Source organism: Leptopilina heterotoma, unplaced genomic scaffold (assembly GCF_015476425.1).
Source record: "Leptopilina heterotoma isolate Lh14 unplaced genomic scaffold, ASM1547642v1 Lhet_8, whole genome shotgun sequence".
Taxonomy (NCBI): domain Eukaryota; kingdom Metazoa; phylum Arthropoda; class Insecta; order Hymenoptera; family Figitidae; genus Leptopilina; species Leptopilina heterotoma.
In genome coordinates this window covers 737,502-756,093 of record NW_025111180.1, presented here as the reverse complement: position 1 = coordinate 756,093, position 18,592 = coordinate 737,502, and the positions used below count along the sequence as shown (strand labels likewise).

Below are 18,592 nucleotides of genomic sequence, written 5' to 3'. Positions count from 1 at the left end.
GCATTCGGCTATAAACTCGGTTTATGCTCGGGACGCAAGTAGCAAGCAGCCGTCCCCTTACCACATGATGTCATTGTCAGTTAGGTAAGTTTTTCCATCAAATCGGAGGACCGAGCTCGCGTACATTTTTGTTGAGCAACTACGCAAAGGACTTTACCTAACTTTTTACTTCACATTTGCATTCGGAAAAACACGCAAGTGCATTTTTTCATATAACTTGCTTAAATAATTAATTTTTTATTTCATAATTAAATAGAGCACCATCATTATACCCAGTATGTGAAGTTGAATTGAACAATTTTTTAATTTTTATTAGGGTTCTGAAAGCAAACAGTTTTTCCTTATTATCTCGTTTCGATATAAATGTCAGTTAACTAAGTTTTTATTTCAAACGGCAGAATATTATTTTAAACAATTGTGTTAAATTGTTATTATTAAATTTAATAAGAATAAAAAATGAACAACTGAAAAGTAAAATATTAATTTTTTTCAATAAATTTATATTTATAAACATTTATAAACTTTTTTATAATTTTTTTCAAGTTTATGTCAAAAAAGCAATGTTGGCAAAGAGCGTTGTGAACAATTTTTCTATACTCAGCCAGCACTTGCCGCCGTGGCTTGTCCAAGCTTTGGCGAAACAAAAATTCTGTACTGCGCCAGCACTAAGTGTCGAGGCTTGGCTAGACTACGCCGAACAATCGTCTGAGTACTAAGCCAGTGGTGAACATCGGCACTACACTGGCATTTCCCATTGGGATATTGCAAAATAAATTTTTCTTTTTGAAAGTATTTTGTTTTTCTAAATTCCAATAACTTAGGCAATAAGAATATGTCAACATTCATTATATTTATTACTATATTTTACTGAAAAAATAAAATTTAATATATAAAATGGTAGTAGGGACTGATTACACCATGACGTTTTCCCAGGCAGAAAAGTTGGAGATGTGCCAGCACTAACGACCGGCATGGTACCGAACCGGTTGTAAAGTCAGACTTATGCCAGTACCGGCAAAAAGGTACCGGGCCGGATATGAAATAAATACCGGCCCAGTACCGGCCCGGTGGTAAATGTAGATTTCTACCGGTACTGGTAGTGTGTACCGGGCCGGTTGATTAAAAATATCTGGCCCAGCACCGGCCCGGTACTATAATTTACTTCTTTTTTTATACCGCCGAAGGAGATTTGCCGGTGATAATATTTGTACCGGCCCAGCACCGGCGTAGCATCGGCCCGGTACTATAATTTACTTCTGTTTTTATACCGCCGAAGGAGATTTGCCGGTGATAATATTTTTACCGGCCCAGCACCGGCGTAGCACCGGCCCGGGACTGTCATTTCGCTCTGGTTTATACCACCGAAGGAGATTTGCCGGTGATAATATTTGTGCCGGCCCAACACAAAAATTTACTTAATGCTTTCTACTGGCACAGAAGTTTTGCCGACAAAAATATTAGTACTAACCCAGTGTCCTCCCGGTTGTTTGCCAATGTTAAACTATCAGAAAAAGAATTAAAGAAAAGAAAAAAAATTTGAAAATTAATTTATTAATTAATTAATTAATTTAATTATTAATAATAAATTAATTAGTTAGTTGTGCCGGCAATTATATTAATACCGAGTAGGTTGCTTATTGGTGCCGGCCCGGCATTTAATCGGTGAATAGGGCGGTTATTATTATTTATAATTACTATTTTTATTTATTTATTTTTAATAATTTAAATTGAATTAAAATAAATTAGAAATACAAATACTGGCCCGGTACCGCACCGGTTGAATATTAGTGCCGGCCCGGTACTGCTGCCAGCTGTAATGTCGGTTGGACTTTATAAGCTCACTTTGAATTTGCTTTCCATATGCAGGTTTAGGTTAGCGGATGTGGTGTCGACTTTGCAGCCTCAGAGTCCGGAGTTCAATTCCTCGAGTCTTTAGATTTTTCTATAATTGTTTATGTTTCTCTGTTTCAGCATTTAATATATTTACTGTTTCCAATTTAAAATTAATAATAACATTGATAATAATAATAATAATTAAACAATTAATCAGACTGAAATATAATTTTTTTAACCGGCCCGGTACTACGTCAGATATTTATTAGTGCCGGCCCGATACGGTTGCCGGATACCTACCGAAGTTATCATCCGGCAATTTACCGGTACTGCGCCGGTGGAATGAACAGACTTATGCCGGTACTGGACCAGTACCTAGCCGGTTGTGCAGCCGGTAATAAACCGGCACCAAATGCCTTCCAACAATAACCGGGCCAGTACCGCCCCGGGGATTATTTGGTACCGGCCCGGTACGTATGCCGGATACCTGTTGCAGTTATCATCCGGCAATTTGACGGTACCAAGACGGTGAAAATTGCGGTCTTATGTCGGTACCGCCCCGGCACTTATAATCCGCCGTTTGTACCGGGCCGGTACCATCCCGGTCGTCAATTTCTACCTGGGTTGGCACCTTAAAACAGATTTTCAAGCAAAATTATAAACTTTTGAATAAAAACAACTATAGACTTTTATTTGTCATCATAAAAATTACTATTCCCCATTAGACTTATTACAATATATGAAACTGATTTCTTGTAAAACATGAGGGACATTAAATTGTGCGCTACGCGGAGAATCACACAATTTAATTGATTAAAAACTAGATTTAAATAAAAATTGTTTGATTCAAGTAAATATTTATTTTATAGCAGACAAGTAATTGATTATTTAAATCAGATAAATTTTTTTCAGTACTTTTGTTTACTGTTTTTATTCTTTTTATTAAAAAAAATAATAATTATTATCACTAATAATAGTATAATTAACATAATTATTATTTATTATTCAATATATTTATTTATTTTTATTTACATTATATTTGTATAAAACTAATTTTAATTATTATTTTCTCAGTCTCTATTAACCCTTTAACGCCCAAATGTTCAAAATTTTGGCATGAAGTTTGAGGACTTATTTCGGTACTTAAAAATCGATAAAAAAATTTATAAACAAAAAGGTAATAATGTTTTTTATAAAAAAAAGTCCGATTTTTTTCAAATTTTTGTTTAATTTTCAATTTTTTCTACTAGGATAAGTGTGGGTATTTCTGAGAATTTTTAGTATAGGTTAACTTTGCGAAGCTCGTATAAGTTTACGAAAAAATGAAATGCAGTTTTTTCAATTACAAATTAAAGTTCAATTATTATATTTTCCAAATCATTAAACTTAATCAAATTTCGTTACTTATTTGTATTTAAAAAAGTAAATTAAAAACTAATTGTCAACACATGTATTATTGTTGACACGCGAGTATTATTGTGCGTTGCGCAGTAAACGTATTTAAAAATCGTAATAATATTAACATGCAGTAAAAATTCTGCTACTAATAATAGTTTTATTAAGTATTATTAATTGAAAATCAATGAAAGATGGGTAAATTAATATATTTTTCAAATAATAAAGTGTACTTCTTTGATTAGTAACACTGAAACGTGTATACTATAGTGAATATTGGAAATATCAACGGTTTTTAATACGTATTCATGACTGCCATATTTGATAATTTCACAGAATTCTGTTATAATATATTTGGGTGATTCTACAAAAGAGGGAATTTTGATGTCTGAAGCATGTTTTGTATATTAATTTTGGAAAGAATAATTTTACTTTTAATGGAAATTGTAAATCTTAATGGTTTCTATTATGGCACAGAAAAAAAACCGATGAAAAAAAATATTTTTTTGCAAAAAATACACATTATAGTGCTAAATTCTCATTCGTCTGGCATGTCCCTTTGGGAGAATGACAGTTCATATTGAGAATAAATATCACTTTTCAAATGTTTTGCGGAAATTTCATACTGAATTAGTAATTTTGAATAGTTGTAGATTACTAATATGAAAATAATTATGACGTTTCTCTATATCTTATTTATAAAATATCTTCGCGAAGTTTGTCCCCTGAATTTTTTATCATTCGTCTGGCAGTGCAAAAAATGTAAAAATTATTTTTCATAACGCAATCATAAAAATGGCGTTATTTGTCTCTCCGTAGGCCAATGTAAAGTTATTCTTTTTAGTACGTAGTTACGAAAATACTGCGAATGACAGTTCAGTTCAAAAAAGAGCTTTGTTTGTGCTTCTTCGAGTATTTTTGTAACGCTCGAGTAGTTGCAATTCCGTCCAGAAGAGGCGTGATTATGTTTTCGTTCAGTTAAGGGGGGCGCCTACTTTAGTAGGTAAAAAACTGCGTACATTTCAGGAATTTTTTTCTCAAACACATTTAAATAAATCGATGCGAGATTTAGTGTATATTTTCTTATATATTTAAACCTTTGAAATATAATTTTTTCATTAAATGAAAATAGAATTTAATAATAAAATAAACGCCATATATATAACGCCTCGCTGCTGAAATTTTCCCATTGCGTACAACCTAGGGTCCACAATTCTTATCTAAAACAAAAAAAAAAAATTTTTCTTTAAATATACATTATTGCCTTCTGTATGAATTAAAAGATTTTAGTAGAAAGTAAAAACTGAAATTTTTACATGACTTTTAAAAAAAAATGTAATTTTTGCCAAAAAAAAATCTCATTTTTTCTTTAAAAGAAAGCATTAAATTTAATTCTATCAAAAACAAATTTAATTCATACAGAAGAGACACTCTTTATCTTCAAAACAAGCCCAAATAGACCTTAATCGGTTGATTAGATTTTTGTCTATCGTGTACGCAAACTACAAAAACAGTGTTTTGAGAAAAACGCGTTTAAAGATTGAAAAACATATAAATGCTGTTTCGCGGCCTCGATGAACGACTATTTTTTTATGTGTAGCTCTTGGATAAGAAGACATTTTACTGATAAATGGTAATTTTAATGGTAGGTGTAATAGTAGATAAGCGCGACAAATTATGAAAAGTATTAGAGACCGCGAGTGGAATCGCGCGCCAGGCCACGCGCTTTAATGCGTTCTACAAGCTGTAACTCGAAAAATACTTTGTATTTTGACGTAATATTTTAAGAGCATATTCTCTTATAGTTGTACTTTCAGTTAATACAACTTTTAAAAAATCGATTTTTTTGACCCGATAAAGTAGGCGCCCCCCTTAACTACATTTACCGTGTCTTACAGCAGCAACACAGTATCTGTCAAATACTGAGAGTTTCTAACCTCCTTTTCGTGATCACTCGTGTGAAAAATTCTGTTTTTATTCTTTAATGATATTATTTTTATTAATACGTCGAAGTACACGACTAGGTGACGCCTGTCGTTCGACGCGTCCGGTGGCTTGGGGTATTATAAAATGCGATTCTTTGAAATGCCGAATATTATTATTATTCTTTTGAGTTGGTTTTTTTGTAGTCGGGGGGCTTCGCCCCCTGGACCCCGTCGGGGGGAGACCCCCCGAAACCCCCCGCGCGATCAGCTAGTAAGTACGCTTGACAGTGGTTCTGTGTTCCGAATCTTATGTATGCGTTTCTCAACATTCTTTTCAGTTATATATGTTTTTCAGTGTCAACGCCTTTTTATGATTTTGTTATGAAAAGTATCGTGCGCAACCATAGAGGTAATATAAATAGAGTGGGGATGGTTTGCATGTATGCGTCCGCTTGATAGAAAGAGAAAGAAGATTTAGCACCAGTAGGTGTCTCTCTTGCGCTGGAGCTCATTGAAGGACAGATACTGGTGTTAAATCTTCTTTCTCCCTCCAACCCATTCTGTTTATGGCAGGACACTTCCCCCACACGCTGCCGCCTATACCTTCCCCACTCTATTTATAATATCTCTATGTGCGCAACACGTGTGGCGGCATTTTGGAACTCGCGCTTCTTTTTCGTAACTCGTCTCCGGTGAGGGCGCCCTCACCTACGACTCGTTACGAAAACTTAGCGCTCGTTCCAAAAAGGCCGCTAGTTCACACTTGTTACGCAATGTACTAAAAAATCAACATTCTGATGAAGTGACTGTTTGTTGTAGTTGTTAATCAAACTAAACTAAATGTGATACCAATCGGGTTTTATTGAATCTTCTAATCTATTAACCAAGATTTCTCAATTTGAGACGGAGATTGTGTTGTGACCAGACAAATTTTCATTCGTCTGGCATACATTTTTTAAAAAAATATTTTATTTTTTGGTTATTCTATAGACTTATGTTTTGTAGATTATTATTCTCTATAAGATAGTACTGAAGGATTTTTTCATTTAATGTTATTTTTCTATTTTTTTAAACAAAAAATGCCAAATTCTCATTCGTCTGGTTCTCATTCGTCTGGCACTTTTGAGATAGGATGTATACTATATCACTAAAAATAGCGTAAAACTAACAATTTTCAACTATTGTTCGATTTTCTGGTCTTAAAATAATCCTAATTAAATTTGCAAGAAATTGCTATAACTGAATTTTCAATTTTTATTTCGCATAAATAATTATATTGACATAAACAAACAAATGGAATAAGTATTTTTTTATATGAATAAAGTTTAGCCCACTAAAATCAAAGTAGTTCTTTATTATTAGACACTTGAACTTACTTTTACAATTCTATGATTTGTGAAATTGTGCTTATAGAAACAAATAGACCAACCGTAATTTGTTATAAACAATTATTAATTAAATTACCACCAAAATTAATTAAACCGATGACTTTTATTGATCCTCGTAAAAATCGTTACACGGAAAAAAAAAGTTCACGAATCTCTCGTGAACTAGTATATCACTTTTGGATGGGACACAAAATTCTTGAAAATCAACAAACACAGTTCGTCAAAATTTCATCAACTCCTTCACTAGAAACATAGTACGGTTTCCGAACTTTTCGTCAAAGTTAACGAAAAATTCGTGAACTTTTAAAAAATGCTAAAAACAAGAAAAAATAATTTCCAGACACTACTTTTTTATAGTATTTCACTTTATTTGATAACTTGACGCCTATTACGCATCCAACTACACACAATACACAATTTTATCGCCATTAAAATTCGTAATTCGCTTCACGGGATTCGAACCTAGTACCTATACCCTATAACATAATATTTCTAACAACTAACCGCCACGGCTAAATCTAGATACACTGTCCTTCGACAAACGAAACGATTAGCTTTGTCTGCTGTAAAACTCAGGACCGTGCAAAGTAGAAAAAGTCCCTTATCGTAACTTTTAATTCATTTTATGAATTATTTGTTTCACAAAGGAAATTAGCAAACAAAAATATTCACTAAGTAATAAAAAACACTGATTCTAAATAATAACTTTCATCAAAGAATTTTCCCGAATGTAAACACCGATGACACCGACTGAATGATGAATGCTTGATCAGCCATATTTGATGCGCATTACGAACTGCGCATACTACTGACACTCGCGAGTTCACGATTTTTTCGTGAACTTGTACCTCTACTTTTGACGAACTACTCTTCATTAACAGTTCATCAAAAATTCATTAACTTTGTTTCAGTTTTTCGTTGACGTTCGCCATTTCTAATCAAAAGTGAATGAAAATTTTGAAATTTTGTGTCCCATCCAAAAGTGATATACTAGTTCACGAGAGATTCGTGAACTTTTTTTTCCGTGTACTTAGGGGTTTTCGGGGTTGCTGATTAAGAACCTAATGTCAGTTTTTAAAATTTTTTAATTCAAAATGGCGGATCCAATATGGCCGACGATTTTGGAGAAACTTAACATATTCGTCTGAAAATCGTTACTCGGTGATTTTCTGTTTCGCTTATTACCAATCCGAGGTCAACTTTTTTCAAATTAACCATTGTTTTTACAATTTGTTTAAACAATTTAATTATGTTTTTTAGTTCTACTACTATATTTATAGTTCATACATGTATAAAAATAAATAAATAAATTTTAAATAATTTTTAATAATCATAATTAATTAATTGATTACAATTTATTATTATTATTATTATTAATTATTAATTACTTAAATAAATTAAATAAAAATAAATTAATAAATTATTAAAAAGTAAATTCAAAATTAAACTCAACGTTAAAAACTAGAGGTGTACTCAAAGTATTTAGTATTCGATTTTTTCGGGTACTCGATTTCTTTTCAGTCCTCGGAAATTTCCGTATGCATGAAGTATTCCGTATTTTAAATAATCTTGAACTATCTGATTCAAAAGTTGCGAAAATGGTGGTAAATTGTAAATTGTTAGTTCTAACTTTTCCTCTAGGTTAATAACTTATTTAACGTTTAAATATATTTTACAAAATCAAATTTAATAAAAATCGAACAATTTTTTTAAAATTCATTTAATTAGATTCTTAATCAGCGACCTCAAAAACCCCCGGGTAACGATTTTTAGACGAATACGATCAGTTTTTTCAAAACTCGTCCGCCATATTGGATCCGCCATTTTGAATTTGGGGCCGTCCATAAACCACGTAGCCCCATTTTTTGGGAATTTTGACCCCCCCCTCCCCCCATGTAGTACGCTATTACATGTATTAGCGCCATTTTTTCCTCTTGTCGTAGTCAATTGCGTGACCCCCCCCCCTCCCCCTCAAGAGGCTACGTGGTTTATGGATGGCCCCTTTTGAAAAACTGACATTTGATTCTTAATCAGCAACCCCGTAAACCCCCGAGTAACCAATTTTATAAAAATCCATTCATTAATTTCTATGTTAATGTGAATTTTCTTGACACGATTTTAATTCTCTGGATAAATTATTTATAAATAACCATAACTTTTGTAAAATTTAATATTTTGTCTGGCCACTTATGGATGTCTTTATTAGTACCATTAACTTGAAGTTAAAATACTTTTCAGACCTTAAATGAGAAAAAAATGTTGTGTCCAAATTTTCTTGATTTTCGTCCTTCGTTTGTAGAATCACCCATTTCAAATTTAAATACATAAATTAATAATAGTCAGAATGTACATTTTTATGACCTATTCCATCAAGTAAGATTCAGAATAATTTTTGTAATTATTTTGAAAAAATTAGGCGTATATTCCAAAATGAAAATAATAATTTTTTAAAAATCGCAATAATTGTGTCATTTGCAGGAATACCCACACTTACCCTACGAAATAGCAGAAAAATAATTCTAAATGTTACAAATAACGTGATAAAAATATATATGCTACAAGATTTAGGACTATAGAGAAAAATGAAAATTTAAATGGCGGATCAAAAATGGAGTCTGCACGGAGAAAAAAATCAGGGCTTTTTAGCATGGAGTGGTCTGTACCTTTAGCGCATGGGCGCTTCCTTACGGCGAAAGAACGAATTTGTACGATTGCAGCAAGAGCTCGCCCTATTTTAGTAAGGAGCCTTGCTGCAATCGTACGAGTTCGTTCTTTCGCCGCAAGGAAGCGCCCATGCGCTAAAGGTGCAGACCACTCCATGCTACAAAGCCCTGATTTTTTTCTCCGTGTGAAGTTCAAATTTTTTTTCAAAATTTACTCGAATGGACGAAATTGTGGAAAGTGTTTAGATTAGCTTGAAACTTGTTAATCGGGGGTTTTTGGGGTCGCTGATCACGAATGTGAAGTCCAATTTTCAAAATTCATAATGGTGGATCCAATATGGCGGATAATTTTTCTAAAACATTTTGTTTTATTTTTTTATTTTTTCTGTATTTTTTTTATTTGTATTTAGGGACGCATGACGATTCCCGACAAAAATCCTGTATAATATTCGATAGACCTTATTTCATTTGTCAAAACTTCTTTTTCATGTAATTTTCTTTTATAAGAATAAGAATTTGTTGAAAATTGTTTATAAACACAAAGTTTTTTTAATTAATGTTAATGAATGAAAATAATAAAACCGCTGTTAAGTTGTATATTTTTTTTATAATTTTGGTGCTCATTTCATGAACACTTTACTTCCTCATGGAGATAAAAATAATAGAAATATATGAATAACTTTTTATAAATATGGTAAAAGTGATTGAATTTTGAGTCAATCAATGTATTTTTATATACCCTACAAGATAGTTACAATAATTTAATAGTTAAATAAAAATTTTTAAACAAAAAAGTTGAGAAAATGTCATTTTTCACAATTTTTGGTTTTTAAAATATCAATAATTTCGAAATTTATTATCGAATTAGGTTCAAAAATAGGTCAATAGAAGCTTTTTTTAATGCTCTCCAAGTTAGTAACGATAATTTTAAAGTTACTTCTACGTTTTTCAACAAAATTTTCAAAAAAGTCTTATTTTCCAAAATTTTTGATTTTTAAAAGTTTAATAACTCCGGTTAATATGGACGAAAAATATTTAATTAGGGCTCAAAAGATGCGTCTAAAAAAACTACAAAATTATGGAAAAACATTTATAGGTGTCCTAACATTTTTCAAAGTTATGGGCAAAAAACGTTTTTTTGCAAAATTAAAAATCAAAAAAAAAATTTAGTTAAACTTTATTAATATATCAGAAAGTACTCTCACTTTATGTCCGCAGGTGAGATCTACAATTTAAAAAAAAATGCAACCCAAAAGCTCTTCATGATTTCGAGATACTTATGAAAATGTGATGTTTACACCCACACACACACACATATGGAATGACATTTTTTAAAAATGTCATTTTCATAACGCGGTGCTAAAAAGGGCACTTTTTTGCACCTTGTTATAAAAAATATCGTTCGTAACTAGTGCTAGCAGTTTGGGTCACATAAAAATTCTACAAATGAAATTCATAGCATTTAAACATTCTGAAAAATGGAAATTCCACTAAACAAAAATTCTGTTCATTGAATTTCCATTAGACAACGAATCTGAAACATAAAAAATCGATCAAATTAACTTTCCGTGAAATAATATTTAGAAGAAATAAAAATTAGGTTAAGAAGGAATTCATTATTTAATGTTTTGTCTATTAAAAATTCGTTTAAATGAACATTTTGTTTAATAGATATTCCAGCAAATAAAAATGTCGATAAATTAAAATTCGATCTAATGTAATGTAATTTGTAATGTGAAAATTCGTTTATATATTAATTGAAAAATTATAGAATTTGTCTAAATAAACAATCAACTGAATTTAATATCTATTTAATAACTATAACATGAAAGAAAATTTTGTTGTAAAAAAATATTAACATTTAATAATTCATTTTACTAAACATTTAGTCAATTATAAATTTCTCTATATAATAATTTACATACAATGAAAGCTGCTTAAACATAAATTCTGAAAAATGACATTTTGTTGCAATTTAAGTTTTGAAATATGCAAGTTTTAATAAATGTAAACTTTTCAATATAAACTATTTATTACCTAAAATCTTTGCTAAACTATAATTCTATTTAACAAAAATTTATCGAAACAAAGTTTCTCTTAAAAATTATTTCGGTTCAATAAAAATTTATATATTATGAAATCCATTTTTTTAGACATTCTCTTATTTCCATCTTCATATTAATTATTATTTTCATTCATTAACATTAATTAAAAAAACATTGTGTTTATAAACAATTATCAACACATTCTTATTCTTATAAAAGAAAATTACATGAAAAAGAAGTTTTGACAAATGAAATAAGGTCTATCGAATATTATACAGGATTTTTGTCGGGAATCGTCATGCGTCCCGCACATTTTACAAAATAAATGTGTTCTGATTTCATAAATTTCTGAAGAGCAATATTTTCTGTTGTTAAATTCGAACACATTTATTTTGTAAAATGTGCAATGCCTATTTTTGCAAACAGCGTTTTGCAAACAAAACAATTAAAGGTTAAAAAAGCATTTAAATTTAGTTTTTTTTAAGATTTAAATCTAAATATTATAAATAAAACAAGTTGTTCATTTCATGATCATTAAGCTTCCTCAATATAATATATACCAATTGTTTAATTTTTTATTTTAGAATAATTATTTTAAAGTGTTAAGATAAAATGTCAAAAAATACAAAATTTCAATTTTTTGTGAAAATTTAAAATATTTATTAATTCTATAAATTTTGATAAAATATATACTTTATATACATGAATCGATTCGTTTTTATGTCAGGAATGCAATTTTGACAAGAATTAATAAAAATTTTAATATAGAAAAAAGTTACTTCAAAAAATCCAAAAATTAATTTTTTCAAAAATTAAAAAATTGTTGAAAAATTTTTTTTTTTTAGATATTTTTGAAAATCCTTCTGTCTGATTTTTGGTATTCGTGACCGTAATACACCTACAAAATTTTATCAAAATCCGTCAAGACGTGTAAGAGAAAATTTGTCCACAAGAATCGGTGACATACACACACACACACACACATACATACATACATACACACACATCCGGACATTTGTTCCTCTCGACGAATTATATATACTACACTTGAAAATTTGTAAAAATAATTGGTTCTAAAAAATTCGGAAATCGACATCACTATAAGGCTTCCTTTATGAGGAAGCAAAAAGTAAAAAAAAATTAAATAAAAAATTTTAAAAAAGACTTTTTTATCCCACATGCACAAAAATGGCGCTTTCTGATAGCAGACGACAGGGAGGAAAGTCATTCATTTCTTCGACCGTATGAAAATGGCGGCCGTGTTCTCCCATGGGCAAGAAAATTAGCTGTTCAAATGCATTTTTCTAGCCCATGGGAGAAAACGGCCGCCATTTTCATATAAGTCGAACAAGTGAATAACTTTTACTCCCTGTCGTCTGCTATCTGAAATCGCCACTTTTGTGCATTAGGAATAAAAAATCCTCTTGTTGCTTAATATACTATTCAGTTCACGTTTACTATCACATGGTGAAAAATGGGCAACATTAGAAAGAATTTAAACATTTTAATGGCTAAAGAACGTGATTAACGAATTTCAACGGACCAATGAGTTTTTATTTGAAAATTCGTCGGCCATATTCGATTCGCCATTTTGAGTTTTGAAAATTGTCCATTACATTCGTCATGAGCGAACCAAAAAGACCCCGAGTAACAAGTGTCAAACGAATCTAATGAGTTTTTAGAAAAATTGTTCGCCATATAGGATCCGCCATTTTGAATTTTTAAAATTGGACTTCAGATTCGTGATCAGCGACCCTTAATACCCCCTAGTAACAAGTTTCAAGCTAATCTAAACACTTTTAACAATTTCGTCTATTCGAGTAAATTTTGAAAAAAAATTTGAACTTCAGACTCTATTTTTGAGCCGACATTTTAATTTTCTCTATAGTCCTATTTTGTATGATTTAAATTTAACTAATAAATTATAAAAATATTTTATTCTATACTTTTTTTAATTTTTGAAAAGTTTTTTTAAAACTTTTCTTAATTAAGTTAATTTCAGGTGAATAAAAACTATTATTTATAAATTGGTAAAATTTTCCCAATTCTCAATTTGTAATTTTTTATAGTTTCTTTTTTTCTTGATAATAATGTAAAACTAAGATTTTTGAAACTACTCGAAAAGCAACCCCCAAAAAACGTTAGGAATGGCTTACATTATAATTAAACAATCAATTTTAAAAATATTTATAATTAAACTAAGATTTTTAACGAAAATCATTATTAAATAAAAAAACAATATTTTTTAAGACTATTTAGATTTACGTTTAAAAATAAAAACAAAGAAAAAAATCATGTTCCGTCAGTGTACTCCCAATTTATGGAACATTAATTAAAATTCTGTTTCCTAAATTGTAAGTATCATTTTACCTTTTGGGTAAAAAAAATCACGCACTATCTCTTCTCCAAAGACCTGTTGTTCGACAGATGCTCAAAGGTTTTTAGGTCTATAACAATAATTATTATATTATCTAAAACTTATAAACTTTATATCTCTGCGACTATTCTTTTTAACGTAATTCCAAACCAGTATTGAAAAAATAAAAAAAAGTCAAAGAAAAAAGTCAAAAAAAAATATCTAATACCACTCGAAGGTCATGGATAGTTTTTCTATGTATGAAAAAAGAAAAATCTCTCGGGAAAGTTCTTTGTGCCTAGATTTATTAAAATTCATTCAAAATCTTAGCATTTAATTTTTGCGATAAAAATTCATCACTTTTAGTATATATATATATTATAAGAAAAAATAAAAAGTTGTGTTCAGTCTTTTTAATAACTTTGGTCATATCTCTTTTTATATATTTAAATATCTATATTTCAAAATTTTATAATTATTGCAAGAAAAAAAGAAAATACAATTTTCGATAAATATTTTCTAATTTTCTAAATTAAATTAATTTTACAAAAATTAAATTAAAATTTCTAATCACTATTCGTAAATTTAAACAAGAGTACATATAGGTCTTATAAAATGACCAATGTCAAAAAAAAATTCGTCAATATTTGTATAATTAGAAATAAAATAATTTTGGCAAAATTCACAAAGTTTATAATTAACGACTATTGAAAAAAAATATTTCTCACACCGAAAATAATCAACTTTTTCTTTTTACAAAATTTTTCCTTTAAAATAATTGTCGAGAACAATTTGTAAATCAACTTTTTCTCTTTACAAAATTTTTCCTTCAATATAATTGCCAAGCAAAATTTGTAACAGAAAAAAAAATGACGGAAAATTTTAAAATTTGTTTACAAAGATAATAATTTTAATAACAGAAAATAATAATTTGTTTATGAAAATAATTTTAATGACGGGAAATTATGAAAATTTGTTTACGAAAATAATTTTAATAAAGAAAAATTAAAAATTTGTTCACAAAAATATGTTCTCTCCTAATTTTATTAATCATAAACGTTGTGAATTTCTCTAACGTAAATAATCACATAATTCGTGAATCTTTAAATTTAATAAAACGAAGAAAAGTAACGAATTGTCGCGGAATTAATTTCATTGGTAGTCGAAAAAGTTAGAAAAAGAATAATATAATCTTTTTTGGGGACACTCACACGAAAAACTATAAATGTAAGTGAAGTTGATGAATAATCGACCAAATCAAACGATATCGAAACAATTTAAACGAAAAAAATACAAATCCCATCTCTTATAAACGAATTAAAAACGAGAAAAACATTTTACAAAAAAAAACAAATTTTCATAAATAATTATGAAATTATCGACTAAACCTCGAGATTTACTTCGAAAAACCAAGAAAAAAACAAAAAAAAAAATGTAAAAATAAATCCAAAAAAGCAATGTATGAATAATGTGGTACATACATGTATAAGAAACGAATGTAAGGCACTGAGACAGTTGACCCGTATTTAGTACACTGTACAATAAATACATTAACGACAAAAACATATTTTACAAAACGTAAAAAAAATAAAAAAAAATCACACCCACAATTGTGCGCCTAAAATTTTCTCATTAAAGTGATAACACGACTTCTTCATTATAAAAAAAAGAATCGCGTTTTTAATTAACGAAAAATTGCTAAGATGTAATTTAATAGTACATAAGTTGAACTTAGGAAATTTAAAGAACAAAAAAAGTACCATATTCAATTCTAAACAAAACGACAAGAAAAAATGTGACGAAAAAACTTTTTAATCGAATAAAAAACTTCAATTTAGATTCGGGATTCCTCGCCCAATGTGAAAAACGATGTAAAGCGAATCTTGGATATATAAATATATATTAATACATAAAAAAAAATTATTGTAAAAAAAAGAAGGTCGCTCAAAAGAAAATTTTTAAAAATGTTTAAAAGAAAACAACTACGAACACAATTTTGCCTATCGGTATTCTGCTTGAAATGTGAAAAGGAAAAAAAATACTGACTGAAGAAAGAGTAGTTGTATAATAAAAAGAAACATCTTAAAAGAACACGACTTGGTTAAAATATGTATTCCTAATTATATCAAATATATCAGTCGTACAATGTCATGTTACATCCTAATGATCTTCTTTGGAGAACATCTGCCATTTTATATCAATAATAACAAGAGAACTGTATCAGTAATTAACTAGTTTTATTCACCCGATAATCCCTACACTGAAAAAAAATTTAATTGATTCAAATAACCGATTAATTGACTACTACTATTATCAATTAAATATTTACTTGAATCAAATAATATTTATTGGAGTCAATTCAATTACATATATTTGAACCAACAATTTCAGTATTTGAAGCACTTACCATTTAATTGACTCCAATAATAATATTATTTGATTCAATTAAATATTTAATTGATAATTGTCAATTAATCGGTTATTTGAATCAAATAAATTTTTTTTCAGTGAAATTTCCCTGTTTCAATCGTTTAAAGGAAAAACATTTTTGCTCTGTTTTTTATTTTCAATTTTACTAGAAAACTTTCCCCTTTTTTTCTACTTTAAAAAAATTAATTCTGAACTAAATAAACGTATTTATTTATTATTTTTATTTATTTACTATACAAATTCAGGGTGGTCACAAGCTTCAGTTTATCAATTTCCCTGACATTAAAATTACTTTCCCTGACAAAAAAATTAATTTAAATAATTTTCCAAAAGTTCTTCTAGAATTCAATTATTTAAATACAAAAACTCAATTTTTTATAATAATAGTAACTCTCCATAGTTTTTTCTTAAATTATTAAGGTATAATATTTTCGAAAAGTTATAAAGAAATTCTTACAATTAATTTTTTAAAAATATTTTAATTTAATTTTTCAAAAATAATTGAATTTCTTAAAAGCAGGGTGGCCGCAAGATTGACTTTATCAATTTCCCTGACATTTCCTTGACATTTTACTGACATAACAACTAATTTCCCTGACAACAATTTTTTTGTTTAGAGCAAAAAGTGTATTGCATGAAAGTCTTAATTTCTTTAATTGCCCTGACAAAAAAATTTTTCATGACATTTCCCTGACTTTACAGACAAAAAATTTTTTTTTCTGACATTTCCCTGACTTTACTGACAAAATATTTTTTTCCCTGACATTTCCCTGACTTTACTGACATGTGACCACCCTGTAAAAGAATTTTTGTATAATTTAAAAAACTAATCGAGATAAGTTGCACTTTCTACTAAAAATTGTGGTATTTTGTTGCATAATGTTTGGAAAAAAAGTCGAAAAAGTCGCAATTTTTGAAAACAAGTCGAAAAATATCTCAATTTTCTTAATTTCCCTGACTTTACTGACATGTGGCCACCCTGAAATTAATAATTTAAATTATTAAAAAAAAATTGGAAAAATAAAACTACGAAAAATTGGAGGACTAACTGCTTGGAATCGAAATCGCTTGTAACAATTCGTAAAAAATTCAAATATATTAAAAAAAATTAATGTAAAAATTTAAAAAAAATGTTTGAAGACTAAGGAAATTAATTTAAAAATAGAGTAAAAAAAATTTAGGAAACTCACCATTTGTTGAATCTGGATGCTCAGATCTCCATCCTGGAGAAGATGATTCACGAAAAGCACTCACAATACACGACACACGAAATTACCGGAAAAGAAGTAATAATTTAATTTAAATTAAAAACTCGCGGTTTTTGAAAAATTACGCGAAATACACTTCCCATTGCTGGGTATACACACAGCTGGGTCCACCTGAGTGTATTATTCCCACGACGACCAACCCTTACAAATTTTTTGCGTACTAAAAAAGGTACTAAAAATAGGTACTAAAAAATTAACCGAAAAATTTAATTTAATTTACTTTTAAAATTCGCGGTGTGGAAAAATTTACGCGAAATACGCTTTCCATCACTAGGTCCACCTGAGCGTATTAAGTCGCTCAGCCCTTAGATTCTCGAATTTTTAAATTGAAAAATTGAAAAATTAAAAAAAATAAATTGAAAAATTGAACAAAAAAAAAATTAATTTAAAGTTAGCAAATAGAAATATTAATTTAACGTTCAAAAATTATGCGAAATGCGCTTCCCATCGCTGGGAAATTTAAAAAATTGATTACTACCGACTTTAAAATTAAAAACTACAAATTTAATTTTTAATTTAATATTTAATTCGCGAGGCTTTAAAAGAATGCGCGGACTAGGCTTACCCATCAATGGTTGTAGAAAAAATAATATTTCATTTACCGATAAAAAAAAGTCCACCTGAACGTATTATTCTCTTGTCGCCCAAATTATTGGAAACTTTTATTTTGACCGACATCAAAAAATAAAACCGCTGCCAAGTTGTACATTTTTATAATTTTGGTGTTCATTTCATAAACACTTTGCTTCCTCATAGAAATAATAATAATTGAAATATATAAGAATTACTTTTTATAAAAGGGTTAAAAATCATTAAATCTTGGTCTTAAAATGTGTTTTTATATATTCTATAAGATGGTAATAATAGTTTAATAATTACACATAAATTAATAAACAGGAATGTTGAAAAAATGATATTTTCCACAATTTTTGATTTTTCAAATACCAATAATTTCATAATCTCTGCCCGAATCAGGTTCTAAAATAGGTCAATCGAAGTGTTTTTTAATGCTCTTCAACTTAGTAATAATTTTTTGAAGTTACATTTACATAATTTAAAAAAATTTTATAAAAGTCTTATTTTTCAAAATTTTAGATTTTTAAAAGTTTAATATCTCCGGTTAATATGGACGAAAAATGTTCAATTGGGGCTCAAAAGATGCGTCTGAAAAAACTCTACAAAACTAAATACAAAACAAAACTTCTACATTTTTTAACAAAATTTTTAAAAAAGTCTTATTTTCCAAAATTTTTGATTTTTAAAAGTTTAATATCTCCGGTTAATATGGA

General features: G+C 28.9%; 1 protein-coding gene across 1 annotated transcript in view; it reads right to left on the bottom strand.

Annotated features, from left to right (window-relative positions):
* LOC122511051 overlaps positions 1-18,018 on the bottom strand; it is a 111,830-nt gene extending 93,812 nt beyond the window's left edge. The window contains exon 1 of the mRNA XM_043626078.1: positions 17,226-18,018. The gene's annotated coding sequence lies outside the window, so the exon portion shown is untranslated. The remainder of the gene's footprint in view (positions 1-17,225) is intronic.
* Positions 18,019-18,592: the final 574 nt, after the last annotated feature.